General features: G+C 25.8%; 2 long non-coding RNA genes across 2 annotated transcripts; one reads left to right on the top strand and one right to left on the bottom strand.

Moving 5' to 3' along the window:
* LOC122497748 lies at nt 1–2,125 on the top strand. The gene is made up of 4 exons (XR_006301170.1): nt 1–102; nt 433–519; nt 1,494–1,735; nt 1,911–2,125. It is a non-coding gene; the product is annotated as an uncharacterized LOC122497748 (long non-coding RNA).
* An 8,211-nt stretch (nt 2,126–10,336) lies between these two features.
* On the bottom strand, nt 10,337–11,429 carry LOC122497758. Its single transcript, XR_006301171.1, has 2 exons — nt 10,934–11,429; nt 10,337–10,839 (listed from the first exon to the last, which is right to left on the bottom strand). It is a non-coding gene; the product is annotated as an uncharacterized LOC122497758 (long non-coding RNA).
* Between the last annotated feature and the right edge of the window lie 6,353 nt (nt 11,430–17,782).

Raw genomic sequence — 17,782 nt, 5'->3', positions numbered from 1 at the left:
TCACGACGGAGGATCTGCGCAACTCGAAGAAATTTCTTTCTTTCATACCAAGTGTTCCATGCTACTCGCTGATTGGCTGCGTTGTCCTGACATCAAGCTGTGGTAAATATGTCTGCTTTTCTACAGTCCTTGCGCTTTGTAAATAAATGTTTCGATAATACGATAATAACTACCAAGTATAATTATTTTTTACACTTGTGGTACTTGTGTAACTTGAAAAAGCATTTTTTTTTCGTTCCGACATGAAGGAAATCACATTCTTCGCTGATTGAAATAAAAATCATTGTAAAATAATAATACCATTATTTGTATTATTTATTATTTTTATTCATATTTAACCAATCTTGTAATGAATTTAGTACAAGTATACTGAATATTATTCGTTTTCATTGATTTTCGTTATTGATTTTCTCTCGTTGAATGTGATTACAGATAAGCAAATGGCGGACGGAGAAGTTTCGCTTTCCTACAGTGCAATCATATCAGTGGAAGAAACAAACATTTGCGGATCCAAGCTAGGTAAGAGTTGTATAATTATTTGTTCTATGAATCGTGGAAGGAGTGCGAAATAAATTGTACGTGGCAGGGTTGCAACTTTCCTAAACTATTAAATCTGTCAATTGTACGTTTCTCTTACGATTGTTGGGAGGGGATCGTAATAATTTCTATTTATATTCAAAGTAATCAACTATTATGTTGCAAGTTTTGTAATTTTCAACTAATTTTATAGAATTGTGAATCAAATTCGTTAATTTTCGGATAATTATTCATAATTTTTATGATTAAAATTTCGTTCATTAATTTCTAACCTCAAAATGTATTGATCTGTTTTTCGGAGATTGTGTGTAACATTTTCTGGATATAATTTAGGAATGATAAAAATGTTTAGTATATTAACATAACAATACAACGTAAAACCATATAATTAACTATAGTTAATTATAATTATTAAATTTTAATTAAATTACTAATGCTATCATCTATTATACCTAATTTATAATAATTTTGTTTCTAAATTGGACATAATTGAGAATAAGGATAGAAATGTTTAGTATATTAACATAAATATAATTAACAATAGTTAATTATAATTATTAAATTTTAATTAATTACTAATGCTATAATTCTATCATAATTTACAATAATTTTGTTTCCAAATTGGACATAATTTATCGAGGATAGAAATGTTTAGTACCTATATTAACATAATAATTATAATTAATTATTTAATAATTATAATAATTTAATAATTATTTAAATATAATAATTATTTAATTTAATTTAAAATTAAATTACTTATGGTATTATTTATTATAATTTACAATAATTTTGTTTTTAAATTGGACATAATTGAGAAAGGATAGAAATGTTCAGTATATTAACAACATGATAATTACAATTAACAACAGTTAATGATATTATTTTAAAGCACTAATTATATTAACTATAATAATTAATAAATTAACGATTATTGACATTAGACATTTTTGTAGGTTATGTCCAATCAGTTTGGAGCACGCAGTTGCTCAAAAAATTTCAATTCATGAAATTTAACCAAATTCCTAACTGTCTTTTATTGCATTCAAACTTGCAATGCATCAGCCCATGCACTGATGTCTCACTTGAGGCATTTTTTCCTTATTGCTTCTGGATTTCTTGGAGGAGGAAAATAAAAATTCCTGGAGAAAGGTTGCAGTCATCGTTTTTATTCATCACCAGGCGTTGATTACTAATAGTGAGTTTATTTTCAATACTAAATCTTACGGAAATATAAATTTGATTGATTAATTTTAATAATTAATAAAAATAGATTTAAATATTTAATAAAAGTAATTGTACTAAATCAAAAGTAATTTTACTAAAATGTTTCAAATAATTTAATTTCTTTTTAATAAATTATTTTTTTTCAGTTCATTTTCGAAGAAGAAGAAGAAGTTGAAGGAAAAAAAGGAAGGATGAGGATGAGAAGGAGGACACCCGGACTACGTAAGTGGATTCACCGTGCAAGGCAAGGCAGAGAATTTTTTCCCAATTTTTGTTGGACACCCCTGGACACATCACCCATTTTTCTGTAGAGGAGGTTGCGATGGCAAAGCATCCATCGACCAACGTGGGAGTCGCCGTTTAATGAGCAAGTGGTTCTTAAATTAAGCTCTTCCCTGTTTTGACAAATATTTGAGTTTCTTTCGTTAACTAAATGATCCAAAAGTTTTTAACTTTCAAATGAATGAAATTTTTTTAAATTTAAAATATTTTCATAAATTACCGTTTGCAATAAAATTAAAATCTAAAATTTTACATTTAGAAAATTTATAATTAACTTTTTTTAACAGTGATGCAAAATTATTGAAATAAAATCTTAATTTGGAGAAAAAATAAATTGAACGTTCAGAACTTTCAAATCACTTAATGAATTATTTATTATTGAAATTCAATTATTAAGAAATACATAGAAATTTTTTTGATTCAATTTTCAACTATTGAATTTCTTGTTGAACTTTCTTGTTCTTTCTCTTTAAATATATCATTTTGTTTAAAGTTAATTTATTTTATTGTTTTGTTTAATATATTGTTGACTGCTTAAATGTTTAGAAACAGGGAAGACACAAAAAACAACATAGTGACGCCATTGACAAATTTTATTATTTTCTAGTATTTTCTGTTACTACGTAAATAATATTATTGTCAATGTTTTTTTTATTGTTTACATGTTTATGTCATTTTGATTATTTAATTTTCATTATTTGTGTAAAAAGTAAATCTTATTTTGAGGGAAGTCTTATTTTCAATTTGCAATATTGTTAAGGCAGTCATTATTGATTTTCAGAATTGATTTATAATGCTGATTTTTAGCTCTTTTAATGTGTCGAATTTAAGATAATTAATTAATTTATTAAATTAAGATAATTTCTAAAGTCATTAGCTTTGTGTTGTGTTCAATTTAAAAGAGTTTATGTCAAATTAAGATAATAATTTTACATTCTTTGGAAATTCAGTTACTTGAATTGTTTAAGAACTATAATTTATTTAATATATAATTTATTTTTTAATTTATAATAATATAATTTATTTTCACACAATTTTGATTTTAAATTGAGACGAATCTTAGTTTCAAGACTCAATTAATTTTTATCCCTATCTTAAAATAAGATTTAATTTTTACTCTTTTGCTATTTTTAATATAATTCAAAATAAATTTTTTCCGTTTTATAAAAAGTAATCAGAAGTAAATTTGAAATTTAAAAAATAATTTTATCTCTAGTAATAAATATTAATTTTAAAATTCTTTGCAATATTTATTTTTCTAGTTCAGTATATGACATTGTTATTCAATTACTTCATGTTTTATTTAATTATTAGTTTTACTGGGTTATTTATTGCTTCATTCAATTGTTTTGTTTTATTCAATTATTTGATGTTTCGTTCAATTCTTTTGTTTTATTCAATTATTTAATATTTGACTGAATTGTTTTGTTTTAATCAATTATTTATCGTTTTATTCGATTCTTTTGTTTTAATTAATAGTTTTTTTTATTTTTAACTAATTGCTAAAAGTAGAATTTTTAAAAATGGCATTTAAAAATTTAATTTATCATTTCTTTCAGGAATTTTGTTTTCCTTTTTTTGAGTGATTTTTGAGCTAAGGTGACGGATGCGTCCCGGGACGTATGGGTGAGCCTAACGTGCCCCTTTATCCCTAGTGTAGGCTTTTTGCACCTTGGCGGCATGAAAGATGATCGTAGAGTGAACGTATTATATTTGCATAAAAAAATTTAATTTTTTCATTTTGTTAATAAAATTTAGGAATTTTCAGGTATAAGGTGGGGGGTAAATTTATTGCAAGTATGTTTGAAATAGATTCCGCGTTTAGAAATAGCAAGGGGTAGGTAGAAAATTGAGGAAGTGCCGGCTTTAATCACTTTTGCGTTGTCTGTGTGGAAAATACAGTGGCATCTTTCCCCAAATAGAGAAAAAAAAGTTTTCTCACAGCCATTGTGTAATTAAGGCGTCTTCTAACGCAAGTATAATTGCACACTGCCCTAAAGCCGGTACTGAAATAATCGTTAAAGTTTTGCTGCGATTGTGTATTTCAATAACTGGAGTTCCAGTGCAATTTGAGTCATAGTTACTGGACTGACCAGTAATATTTACTTTTCTATTTATTTCTTTTTTGTCACTATGTTGTTTACAATGTTTGTATTATTATCACATTGTACTTGTTTGTTGACTGTAAGAACAAAATCTTATTTTAAGGGAAATAGTCTTGCCTTAAAATAAGATTTAATTTTTACTGTGCGTGTATTCTTTACAGATTTCTTTAGGGTCTAATTCATCATGATCAACAATATGTTCCTCAACATCAATACAATTCGGGAATGCAAAGTTAATGGAATTTTTTTAAAGGTAAATAATAGCTAATTTTAAAGAAATTGTTAGGAACATTTTCTATTCAGAGCACTTTAGTTTTGATTAATAATAATTATTTTCAATTCAATGGAACTATTTTAAAAATTAGTATTTTTCGTCACTACTTTTTGTAGTTTCCTTCGGCTAAAAATAGAGCAATTCACTTTAAAATTTATCGTTTCCAATTTTAAAAAATTATTATTTCTGAATGATTGAAATAAAATTTTTTTGAAATTTTGGATAATTTGAGTTAAAAATTCTAAAGACCGAAGGGGCTATCCATTCGTCACACTATTTTGACCATTTTTGACCTCCCCCATGAAATTATAAAATTACATTTTTTTAAATTATGAAATTATATTTTTTTAAATCATGAAATTACATTTTTTTAAATTATTAAAACTAAAAATCTGTAACAATAGTTTTTGCACTGAAAATAAAATTTATTTAATTCAACTGACTTGTTACTTGCATATATTCTTAAACAAATCTTTACTTGAATCAAATAATTGTTATTTAAATCAAATAAATTGCACCTATTTGAACCAACAATTTTATTATTTCAAGCAATTATCATTTAATTCATTTAATTAAAAATTATTTGCTGAAAATAAATAATCATTTGGTACAAATAAATATTTGATATAGACAATTACTCGTTTATTTGAATCAAATAAATTTTTTTCGGTGTATATTGTTACATAGTCATTTTTTCAAATTTGCAAAATATTTATATTTCGAGAGAGTTGGCCAATGAATTTTTAAAAAGTTTCAATTATTTTCAAAAAATTTTTCAATTTTCTTAATTCAGTTATTTTCATAAATAATAACACTTTTTATAGAAATTTAATTATTTTCATGAATAATAAAACTCATCATAGAATTTCAATTATTTTTAATGCAATTTTAATCGAATTCCTTGAAAAATTTAATCATTCTTAAAAATTTTTTTTAAATTCCTCGAAAAAATTCAATTATTATTATTCCTGCTTTTTTTAACGTTTAAAAAATCTTTGACCATTTTCTCTCGGACTTAAATATATTATATTTGGAAAATAATTGTAAGTTTTCGATTATTGATTGGAGGAGTTTATCTCTCGTGAATCTTATAGATAAAAGGAATTGCAACACCTCGAGTGGAATTGGTGTCATTATTGTATACCATGTTCATTTCTCGCACAGGTCGCTTCTACTTGGTAAACAACCGCAAATGCGTTCTTACGAAATATAATATATACTTTATTGCATGAACGTGAATTTTAAATGGATGCACGTTTTCAAGGACATACACGTCAAGACATAAATTTTTATGCCTCCATGATTATTATATATTTCTATTTTTTCTGATTTTCATTCCAAATCTGAAAAAAATTGCCACAGGTCAGGGAATAGTCAGGAAATGTCAGAGAATTTAATTGAAAGTCAGGAAAACTTCTAAAAATTTAAACAAAAATTAAAATTTTTGTGAATAAACAATTTTTTTAATCTAACAAAACTTAGAACATTTTTACTATCGTTTGTTTTTATCATTAGATATTAATTTATTATTAAATATGTCACCATATTTTTGTCCCAAGAAATCAGAAATAAAATTAGTAAAAAGTAAGGGAATTATTTTCTCAATATTTTCTATAAAAAAGAAGAAAAAATGTTGAATTTTAAGAAATTCGGTTTTTCTAATTTTTGATAATTTTTAATAGTTTTAGATTTTTTTCCAAAGGGTGGAGACTACTAAATAAGTAAAGTATTTTTGAAGAGCCCAAAAATAATGAAGCTAAATGCCATAAAAAATAAGGAAAAAAGTTGAATTTTAAGATATTCGGTTTTTCGAATATTTGATAATTTTTGATAATTGTGAATAAAAAATTGTTTTAATCTAACAAAACACCCTGTTGTAAAAATAATTGAATTCTTGCGAAGGATTTTATTAGGATTTTTGTAAACAATTAACATTTTTTTGAAAAATTTTTTTGGTAATTTAAATTATTACAAGTTGTTGGATTTCAAAAAGGTTTGAATTTGAATGTGTTCAAGAATTTTAATTCCTACGAGAAAATAATTATTAAATATTTATTGAAAAAAGAAGTTTTGTTTTTGAATAATTTTACAATTAAAGAAATTTGTAAATAAATGTAATAGAACATTTTTTTGAGTATCTAATAATTTTTAGAGTGAATCAGAATATTTTTTAGTGTCAGGGAAAAAATGAAAATTTTGTCTGGAAATCAGGGAAAAATAAATATTTGTGTCAACCCTGATATGTATATTTTTTTAAAATATGTATATATTATATTTTTTTTTATATATGTATACATATTTTTTTGCTAATATATACTGTGTGTAGTATCGTATCAAGTGTATTATAATGCAACACAACGTGTTTTTAGTCTAGAAGAAAAATTTCTATATTTTGTCTAGAAATATGTAGGCACAATATTATAATGTAGCAGGAAGCGTGTCAAATAATTTCACATTAATTTATTACTATTATGGTAAATGTTGTTTTTTGTTGTTTTTGTATAAATATATAGTGGCGATATTCGTAAATATTTCAATTTACATTAATTTACTTGGTTGACATTGATAGTGCGGCAATTGCAACATCTCATTTTCTTGTTCTCATATTCATTCCATTTACTTTCTTCTTAGTAATACACTTGGTTCAAGTTGTAACGTGCTATAGGTAGAATTGCATTATTATTTGTAAGTACGTGTGTTAGACTGCGTGAGTCGTGCGTAGAGTCGTTTATTTTATGCTTACTTGGCTCACTTGCTGTGGTCTGACTCAATACGGTCCGAGTTCACTCGCATTCCTTCATATAGGCTTTTCTTTGAAACTCACTCTATACCACGTGCATTTGATCTCGAATTGTTTATTATTTTTCTGAGTCATGGATTTATTTTTTATTTGGCTGTAACGTAAAAAAAGCATTAGAAAAATAAAGTATAGAAAAAAATTAAAGTCATTAAAACAAAACAAAATTGTATCAAAAAAATTTTTAAATTTATCAAAAATTAAAAACTATTTTAAAAAATTAAAACAGTACCAAAAGTATAAAAAGGGGAAAAGGTAGAAAAAAGCAGTGGAAAAAAATGGCAGGTTTTAGATGAATAAATGAAGTCTTGGCTAATTTGACAATTAGGCAATGAAATGACAGAGAAATCCTTTTAAAAAGGGAAAGAAAAGTAAGTTCTATTCTTGTCATCGTTCGCCAACAGAGTGGAGGTTATCGACAATGGCTCGCAGCCAGAAATAGCAGACGTATTGTATTTAACAGGATATTCAAACGGAGATGGAAGCAAGTAGTCTCTTCAGCGGTTTCCGGACACTTTGGTTGCACATCGTTTGACCCATCATTTTCATTTATACGTCCCAAGAGTAAAAGAAAACTTTTTAAATTTACAGCAGTTTTTTTTCTTTTTCTTTTTCTTCTTCTTCTACTTCTTTCTTTTCAATATTGGATGAAAATTCGGAAATTAAATTGTGGAAATTTGTTTTTAATGTACGTCTCTGCCAAAAATGTGTGGCTAGAGAGTTCATTCATATAATCAGGGTTGACGTAGGTCAGGAAAATTAGGGAAATTGAAATTGGTCAGGGGAATCAGGAATTTTGTCAAATTAGTAGTATAATTATATTATTATTTTTATTATTATTAGTAATAATTTTACTATAAATCAGTGAAATTTTGCTAATTCTTATTAGAATTTTACTAAATGTTAGTAAAATTATATAATTAGTATAATTATATTATTATTATTGCAGGCTTCGAATTCATCTACTAAAACCTACTTTTTACTACTTTTTTGCGTTATTTAAAAAATAAATTGATAAAATTCATCCAAAATTCAATTATTTTCATAAATAAAGTTTTCAACAAGAATTCAATTATTTAAAATAAAATTTTCATAATATTTATTACATTTCGAAAAAATTTATTATTTGAAACATTGTTTATAAAATTCTTATGAAGAATTCAATTATTTTTAAAAATAACAAATTTTTTCACGAAAATTCAATTCTTTTTAAAAATTTTAATAAAATTCTTATAAAGATTTCAATTATTTCAATTTAAAAAAAAAATTTTCTCAAAAATTCAAATCATTATTAAAACATTTTAATAAAATTTTTTGCAATAATTCAATTATTTTTATAAATACTAAAATTCATTGCAGAGTTTTAATTATTTTTAATACAATTTTACAGGAATTGCTCAAAACATGTAATTATTCTTAAAACTTTAATTTCAATTCCTCGAAAAAATCAATTATTTAAAAAAATGTTTTTTTAAAATTCTTTTGAAGAATTCAGTTATTTACAAAAATATTAGAATTTTTCATAGGAATTCAATTATTTTTAAATATTTTAATAGAATTGTTCGAAAGAAATCAATTATTTTAGATAAAATGTTAATTAAATTTTTTTGAAATAATTCAATTATTCTTTTAGATTTTAATCAAATTCTTCCCAAGTATTCAATTATTTACATAAATAATTCTTCGAAAGAATTCAATTATTAAAGATAACTAACAAAATTATTCCCGAAAATTCAATTATTTTGAGGCACTTTAATAAAATTCTATGAAAAATTCAATTATTTTCATAAATAACAATATTCTTTTACAGAAATTCAATTATTTTTAAAAGTAATCAATTCCTTTATGGAAATTCAATTTTCTTTCATAAAAAAAAATTATTATCATAAATTTCAATAGAATTGTTTGTAAAATTTAATTTTTTAAAAAAATTTTTCGCAATTCAATGATTTTCAATATCTACTATTTTCCGAAAATTTTCAAACAGAATTCAATTATTTAAAAAAATTTTTGTAAAATTCTTCGTAAGATTTCCATTCTTTTCATGAATAATAAAAATTTCTTAGGAATGCAGTTATTTAAATTCGTATTTGAACAAAATTAGTCGAAAGAAATTAATTATTTAAAAATTTTTATAGAATTCTTCACAAGAATAAAATTATTTTTATAAATATTTAAATTTTGTCATGAATTATAAAATTCGTTGCAGGAATTCAATTTATTAGCAGGTTAAGAAAGAAACAAATATTTTTGCGAGGAAAATTAGGAAAAAATCAGGAAAATAAAATATAGTAATTAGTGAAATTTTGCTAATTCTTAATAGAATTTTACTAATTGGTAATAAAATTATTACGAACAATTTAGTAGAATTGTTTTTGTTAATTGTCGATGAAACAGTTTTACTAATTTATTTAGTGAATTAGATAACTATCAATTAGTGAAATCCCACTAAAAATTAATAAAATTTCACTAACAATTAGTAATATTTTACTAATCCAAAAGGAGAAAAGTCGTCTATGAAAATTACTAATTAGTAAAATTTTACCGTTAGTTAGTAGAATTCTACTAATTTAGATTTAGAGTGAAATTTTAGTGAAATTTTACTGGTTAAAATCGTGAGAACAGAGTCACTATAAAAGTCAGACTTTCACTGATTCAATTTTAGAGATTAAGGATCGGACAACAAGTCAAAATTCTGTCATAAAATCAGAGAAAAGTTGCATATAGAAAAGAAAAATCAAATTTTCGTGATAACCCTGATATATGTACTTTGGTATAAGAGAGAATTAGGGGGGTGGAGAAATGATAAATAGTGTATAATAAGATTCATAAGATCCGGGGGAATGGAGAAAATAGAAGGCAAATAAACGCCCGCTAAAGCATCTTGAAAATTTCTTGAAAAATGGGGGAATGAAAAATTGATTTGAAATTAGGGGCGCGGAATGTCTTGAAAATTTTGTAACGATTTTCTTATTTCATGAAAATAAATAAAAACCGCGACAATACAAAATACAAAAAACAATAAAAATTATAAAACACAGAATTTAAAATAATAAAATAAAACCATGAAATTGCACAAAATACAAAATACTCGATTAATAAACACACAAATAATTTACAAAAAGAAATAAAATGTGTATTTCCGTCAAAAGTTTAATTCAAATAGGCCTGACGTCAGGGATTTATACAAGTATAGAAAATAAAATGACAAATAGACACACAAACATACGCACATCCAAATAACAATATTTAAAAAGAAATCAATCAAAATAATAAATTAATAAACAAAATAATTAAAAAGAATAATTCGCAATTCATCACACGACTAAAATCACTCTCTTTCTTTTATACCATCAGACATAGACATTTTTAAATAATAATTTTATTTTAATTATCAAGATTTATAAATTTGTGGACCTGAAATCTCCAGGGCCACTTTATTAATTACGGTCGTGCACTTACGAGTCACCCAACAGTTGGCAAAGAATACTCGTTCTGTTGAGGAAGATTTTGGTTTCCCGACCGGTTCCGACTTCCAAGTCACCATATTCGTCCAATATTATAAATAAATATCTTCATTTTATTAAATCCGTATCCAATGGTCATTAACGGCCACACTTTATATTTAACACAAAAAGAAACACATATTTTACAAAACAAAAAATAATAAACTGAATTTTTAAATAAATTTGAATTTAAAAAAAAAACTACCTTCCGTGTCCTCGGCCGGCACGTGAGAGCGTAGCCGCTGTTGATCCCGTGTCGATGAATTGCGAAAGTCAATTAATAAATTAATCAATCGCACTTTTCATCGACCCCGCGATTCAACCCGCCAGGCCCCACTCTTAGCCGAATATTGAGAACACGAAAATAATTAAATTTTGGAAATACTTTGAAGTCGGACCGGTAACATTTTCCAGGAGTCAATCTCTCATGAGATTGTATCGCTTCAATTTTGTTTATGGATTGAGGAAGTCTGTGTATTACACACCCCCTTCTGTCTTGAACTCTTTTACATCTATGAATCAGAGGAATGAATGAATCGACTTTGTCCTAGTTTTTCGAGCGTGGGTGTATCGTAAAACGACTAGTGGTCTGACATTTTCGCGCAGCTAACCCCTGCTTCGGCGTCATCGTGGGCGTCGCTTGCCCTACGTCTATATTCTATATACAATTTTCTCAAAAAAAGACTAGACACTGCGAAAACGACCGCACACAGAATTCCATTTCCTCCATCTCCTTTCTATACACACTCGCCACCCCCTTTTTCCTCCCTCTCTGACAAACAATTTGTCCTCCCTCCTTATACCCCGTTTTTTTGGTAGCAAAAAAAAATACTCTTGCTACTCTCTCTCTCTCGTTCATACCATTAGCAATGAAAAATTTAGTGACGAAATCGTATTTTCGATAAAAGAGGCAAATAATTCTTCTTTATTTGGTTTAGTTGGATTTTCAGTTAGAGGAAACTAGTGACATAGTTCCCTGCTTTTGCAATTTAGGGTAGTTGGATTGGGTTAAATTGTTTTTTGAAATTGAAGAGGTGTAATTTTATTTTTTTAGTTCTATATTTATTTATTTATTATGCAAGGTTGCCACAGGTTAGGGAATTCAGGAAAAGTCAGGGAAATTAGAATTGGCCAGGGAAATCAGGGAAAAGTCAGGGTTTTTTTTATTAAAAGTACTGGAAAAAATTAAATTTTGAGAATTTATAAGAAAATTTTGAATTTTGGTGTTCTTTTTGTTTGCCTCTTAAACTATGAAAGTGACAAGAATTATAATACAAAACCTTCAATTTTTTCTATTTCTGACAATAATTTCTTTTTAAATAATTTAATTCTTGAAGAATTATCATAAAATTATTACTTAGAAATTATTTAATGAATAGGGTAGAGTGGGGTAAAAAAGCCACATTTTTACTTTTGATGCTGTAAAATCTGTATTTAAAATTTTTTTCACAAATTTCCAATTGTTATTGAAAGTTTAGTTATTAAGCTTAAAAATTCTTGACGGAAATATTTTTTATCTCATGAAAGGACTAAGTTATAAGAGTTTTACGAAAGCACTGTAAGTGGCTTTTTTGCACCACCTGGTGGGGTGAAAAAGCCACCCTACGATTTTAGCAAAACATGTTATCAATTTAGGTATTTTTATAGTTTTCCTTTATTTATATGACAAATAGTCTTATTTGAAAAATATTTTAATAATTATGAAAGAGTTTTTAGCAAGCAAAATTGAAAATTATATTGAGTTTACCTGTTTTCGATTTGCACTGCCAATTTTTCGTACCTTTTTTAGAAGTTCTCTTTAAGTTTCACCACAGATAACATATTTCGTTGCAACCGTTTATTCATTGTTTATTTTTTTAATGCACTTTGAACTACTTTTTCGTCGTATTTAATTAATTTTATTAAATAAACACGAGAAATTTTGTAAAATAAGAAGGTTAGTTTAAATAGAAAACAAGTGAATTTCACAAAATATTCAATGGATTTTTTGCCCTGGCTTTTTTACACACGGAGAAAATTTATTCCTGAAATTTTACTGAATTTAGTTCGGTAAAACTGGGATGAAGTGTCAAAACAGTAATTTTTCAAAAACTAGACTGTAAAAGAAATTGCATTGAAAAATAATGTAAAAATCATAAAGCTCACGATACATGTATTAGCGCTTCACTTACAGTTCGGTAAAACGTAAGCCAAGTGCTCGCTACATTCATATTTATTGAATAGTTCGGTAAAACGTAAGATAAAGTCTTCGGTAAAACTGACGAGTTGCAATTTACTGAAAGTTCGGTAAATCTTGAAGAACAAAAATAAAAAATAATGTTACTTCAGTAGATCTATATTAATACTGCCGTAACTCTCAATCTACCTACTTTAATCACTACCTAAACCCCCTACAATTGTTTACGAACAAATACTAATTGATACACCTGCCTACAGTACATTCTAAACGCATACACTAATACACACATCGCACGCTTTACATTAATGCTTCAGAAAGTTTCAACTGTCCTTATATATTAATCTCAATTTTATTTCACCGCTTGTGAAAAAGATTCAAATTAATAAACTATCGTTGTACAAAATTAAAAATTATTTATATTAATGAATCATTTCTAACTATATTCAAGGTCAATTTATGAAATATTTTTAAATTATGTTTTTATTATTATAAAGAAAAATGTTTAAATTTGTATTTAATGGAATAAAACAATAATTTATGAAAATCCTTATTATTCTCAAATTTTTGTGTTTAAAATTAAAAATATACATATTAAAAGTCCAAGTTGGAAATTATTAAATTTATTAATAGAAAATTAATCTTTCTGAAATATTAAATAATAATTGTGAGGAATTAAAAAGCGAAAAGGAAATAAGCAAGTAAGCAAATAAGGCATTAAGTAAGCAAGATGGAAATAAGCAAGTAAGAAAGTAAGTAATCAAGAAAGAAATAAGCATAAGTAAGCAAGAAGGAAATAAGAAAGTAAGCAAGTAAGCATATAAGGAAGTAAGTAATCAGAAAGGAAACAAGCAAGTAAGCAAGAAGGAAATTAGGAAGTAAGCAAATAAGTAGGTAAGCAAGTAAGCAAAGTAACCAAGAAAGAAATATGCAAGTAAGCAAAGTAAGCAAGAAAGAAATAAGCAAAGTAAGCAAGAAGGAAATAAGCAAGTAAGCAAAGTAAGCAAGAAAGAAATAAGCAAGTAAGCAAAGTAAGCAAGAAGGAAATAAGAAAGTAAGCAAGTAAGCATATAAGGAAGTAAGTAAGCAGAAAGGAAACAAGCAAGTAAGCAAGAAGGAAATTAGGAAGTAAGCAAATAAGTAGGTAAGCAAGTAAGCAAAGTAAGCAAGAAGGAAATAAGAAAGTAAGCAAGTAAGCATATAAGGAAGTAAGTAAGCAAAAAGGAAACAAGGAAGTAAGCAAATAAGTAGGTAAGCAAGTAAGCAAAGTAAGCAAGAAAGAAATAAGCAAGTAAGTATGCAAATAAGAAAGTAAGCTAGTAAGCAAGCAAGTTATTTCCTTTTTGCTTACTTGCTTACATACTTATTTACTTACTTACTTATATGTTTAATTGCTTACTATTATTTATTTCCTTTTTGCTTACTTACTTATGTTTACTTGCTTACTTACTTACTATTATTCATATTTAATTAAAATGAATAAATTATATGTTAAAAAAATAAGTATGTTATTGCCATTTTATATTTTCTTTTTACATGATTTAAAAGCATTTATTACATATTTGGCAATTAATAAGTGTTTAAAATAATTATATAATTGAATTTTAATTTAAATAATAATAAAATGATTATTAATTAAGTCTAAATAAGTTGGAAAAATCAACTATTAGTGTGAAAGTCTTTCATTTGACTGCGGGACACTTGAAATAAAGTATTTCAATCCAGAAAACTAAAACTTTAGGCAAGTCAAGGAAGTTTTACCGAACTATTCCTGAAAACTAACACTTTAAGCAAGTCAAGAAAGTTTTACCGAACTATTCCTGAAACGTTAGTGCCCATCAAGGAGGTATTTATTTAATTTACATTAAACGTTCAGTTTCAATTTTTTTTCAACTTTTACAGTACTAGTTCTTAAGGAATAAAGATATCACATTAGATTTTAAATATTGTTACCGAAAAAATAATATAAAAATTATTAAAAATTACGATTATGCTACTATATCCCAAGTTTATTGAAAAATTCGGTAAAATGTAAGGAACAAATTTTCTCCGTGCACTTAAGACCAGTTATTAAAAAAGCAAAAATAAATTGTTAATTCAGTTCAATTTCCAAAAATTAACATTGTATACGTTTTCGGTATACTTTTCTCCTTATGTACAAACATTTATTTTTATTATTCGTTCACTTAATCAGACTGTAATATGTTTGAAAAGTTCACCAAAATGTTTTCAAAAAAGCAACAAAAAATTAAAATTACAATAAAAACAATATTAATCTAGGTACAACATTCAAACTAGATTCAAAAGTTGCGTATTACCTAATAGTATTTATATTCTAAACAGCTGATAAATCGGCTTAATAGTTTTTAAATAAAACTCAAATGGCTTTTTTACACCATGGCTTTTTTACCCCACTCTACCCTAAGTTTTATTTAAAAAGTTTAAAATTAATTGGATTTCAAAAGAGTTGCGTTTACCATCTTCATAAAAAGAAGAACTTCAAAGGTTTCAATTTAAAATTTTAGAAAATTTCCTTTTTTAATGAATTTAAATAAAAATTTTAAGAACTGATTATAGAAATTCAATTATTTTCAAAAGTGATAAACTTCTTCGAATAAATTCAATTATGTTCAAAAATTAAAAAAAAATTCTCGTCAAAATTTCAATTATCTTTATAAATAATAAAAATCTTCCCCTGAAATTCAATTATTTTCAAAAAATTTAATAACATTCTTTGCAAAATTTCAATTATTTAAACAAATAATACATTTTTTTAAAGGAATTCAATTATTTAAAAAAATTTGAATAAAATTCTTCACAAGAAATCTATTATTTTCATATAAATAATAAAATTTTTCTCGAGAATTCAATTAATTAAAAAAATTATAATAAGCAAATTGATCTTTATCAATTGATCTTTATCTTCGTAAAAAATAAAATTCTTCGAAGCAATTCAATTATTTAAGATATTTTAATGCAATTCTTCCCAAGAATTCAATTATTTTCAAAAATTTTCCTCATTTCAATTATTTTTAATATCTACTATTTTAATAACATTTTCCAAAAGAATCCAATTATTTAAACAAAATTTTAATACAAATTTCACAGGAATTCAATTATTTTTAAAAAGTTTTTAAAAATTCTGAAAAATTCAATTATTTAAAAAGTTTTTAAATAAAATTCTTCACAAGAAATTAATTATTATCATAAATAATAATATTGTTCTCCGGAATTCAATTATGTTCAATAAATAAGATTTTTCACAGGAATTCAATTATTTTAAAAAATTTTTCTCATTTCAATTATTTTTAATATCTACTATTTTAATAACATTTTCCAAAAGAATTCAATTATTTAAACAAAATTTTAATACAAATTCCACAGGAATTCAATTATTTTCAAAAAGTTTTAAAAAATTCTAACAAATTCAATTATTTAAAAAATTTTGAAAAAAAATTCTTTACAAGAAATTAATTATTATCATAAATAATACACGGAAAGAAAAGGTCTGGAAGAGATATCCATAAAAATATTGTTGAGCAGAATATTGGTGTGTTATCCAATTCAATGGAAGAGACAACTTTCAGAATGGAAGCACATTCCATATTCAATGGATGAGGGAGCCATATTATATTGTTGAATCAAATATGGATGTGACATCCATAGGCATGGTTGGGCTTACAATTTATGCTATGGATTTTCACATATGGCTGCCTCATCCATATAATCTTTGGTTGGGAGATCCATAGTTAGTTCAAAATTTCGATACATGTTGCGCGCAATTCATTATCATGGCATCCATTTAAAAATGGTCGTCTCAATTTGTCCGTCGCGTCGGTTTCCTGTCACGTCTATATAATCGCGTTGTGAGTTTATTGTGTATAAATAGTGTTATAATTGTTCATTATTTATTATCGTTATTGTCTATTAGTGTTTATGTAAATTCATTTTCATAAAATATGTGTAGAGTATATAAGGAATATTATATGCTCAAATATTGTAGTTGTGTGTATAGTGTAGTGGATAGCGTTAGTGTTTGGTATGCGTTAGGTCTAGGGTTCGTGTCTCCCCCATCGATTAATAATTTATTTCGTTAATATGCGGTTATTCAATAAGTGGTGTGTATTAATTAACAAAAATGTGTATAAAATATCTCAAGTGACATTGAATTTAATTAATTGAGTGATTCCAATTTTTTGTTTCCCATTTCCATTACTATGGATCACCCAACCATAGGTCTTTTGCTGCTCCAACAATATACAGCCAGCCATAGAATATGGATGAAGCAACCTTAACTACACGGAGAAAATTTATTCCTGAAATTTTACTGAATTTAGTTCGGTAAAACTGGGATGAAGTGTCAAAACAGTAATTTTTCAAGAACTAGACTGTAAAAGAAATTGCATTGAAAAATAATGTAAAAATCATAAAGCTCACGATACATGTATTAGCGCTTCACTTACAGTTCGGTAAAACGTAAGCCAAGTGCTCGCTACATTCATATTTATTGAATAGTTCGGTAAAACGTAAGATAAAGTCTTCGGTAAAACTGACGAGTTGCAATTTATTGAATAGTTCGGTAAAACGTAGGATAAAGTCTTCGGTAAAACTGACGAGTTGCAATTTACTGAAAGTTCGGTAAAACTTGAAGAACAAAAATAAAAAATAATGTTACTTCAGTAGATCTATATTAATACTGCCGTAACTCTCAATTTACCTACTTTAATCACTACCTAAACCCCCTACAATTGTTTACGAACAAATACTAATTGATACACCTGCCTACAGTACATTCTAAACGCATACACTAATACACACATCGCACGCTTTACATTAATGCTTCAGAAAGTTTCAACTGTCCTTATATATTAATCTCAA

The sequence above is a fragment of the Leptopilina heterotoma genome, unplaced genomic scaffold, assembly GCF_015476425.1.
Source record: "Leptopilina heterotoma isolate Lh14 unplaced genomic scaffold, ASM1547642v1 Lhet_136, whole genome shotgun sequence".
Lineage (NCBI taxonomy): Eukaryota > Metazoa > Arthropoda > Insecta > Hymenoptera > Figitidae > Leptopilina > Leptopilina heterotoma.
Note: the sequence above shows the minus strand (reverse complement) of the source record. Positions and strands in the feature narration are given on the sequence as shown.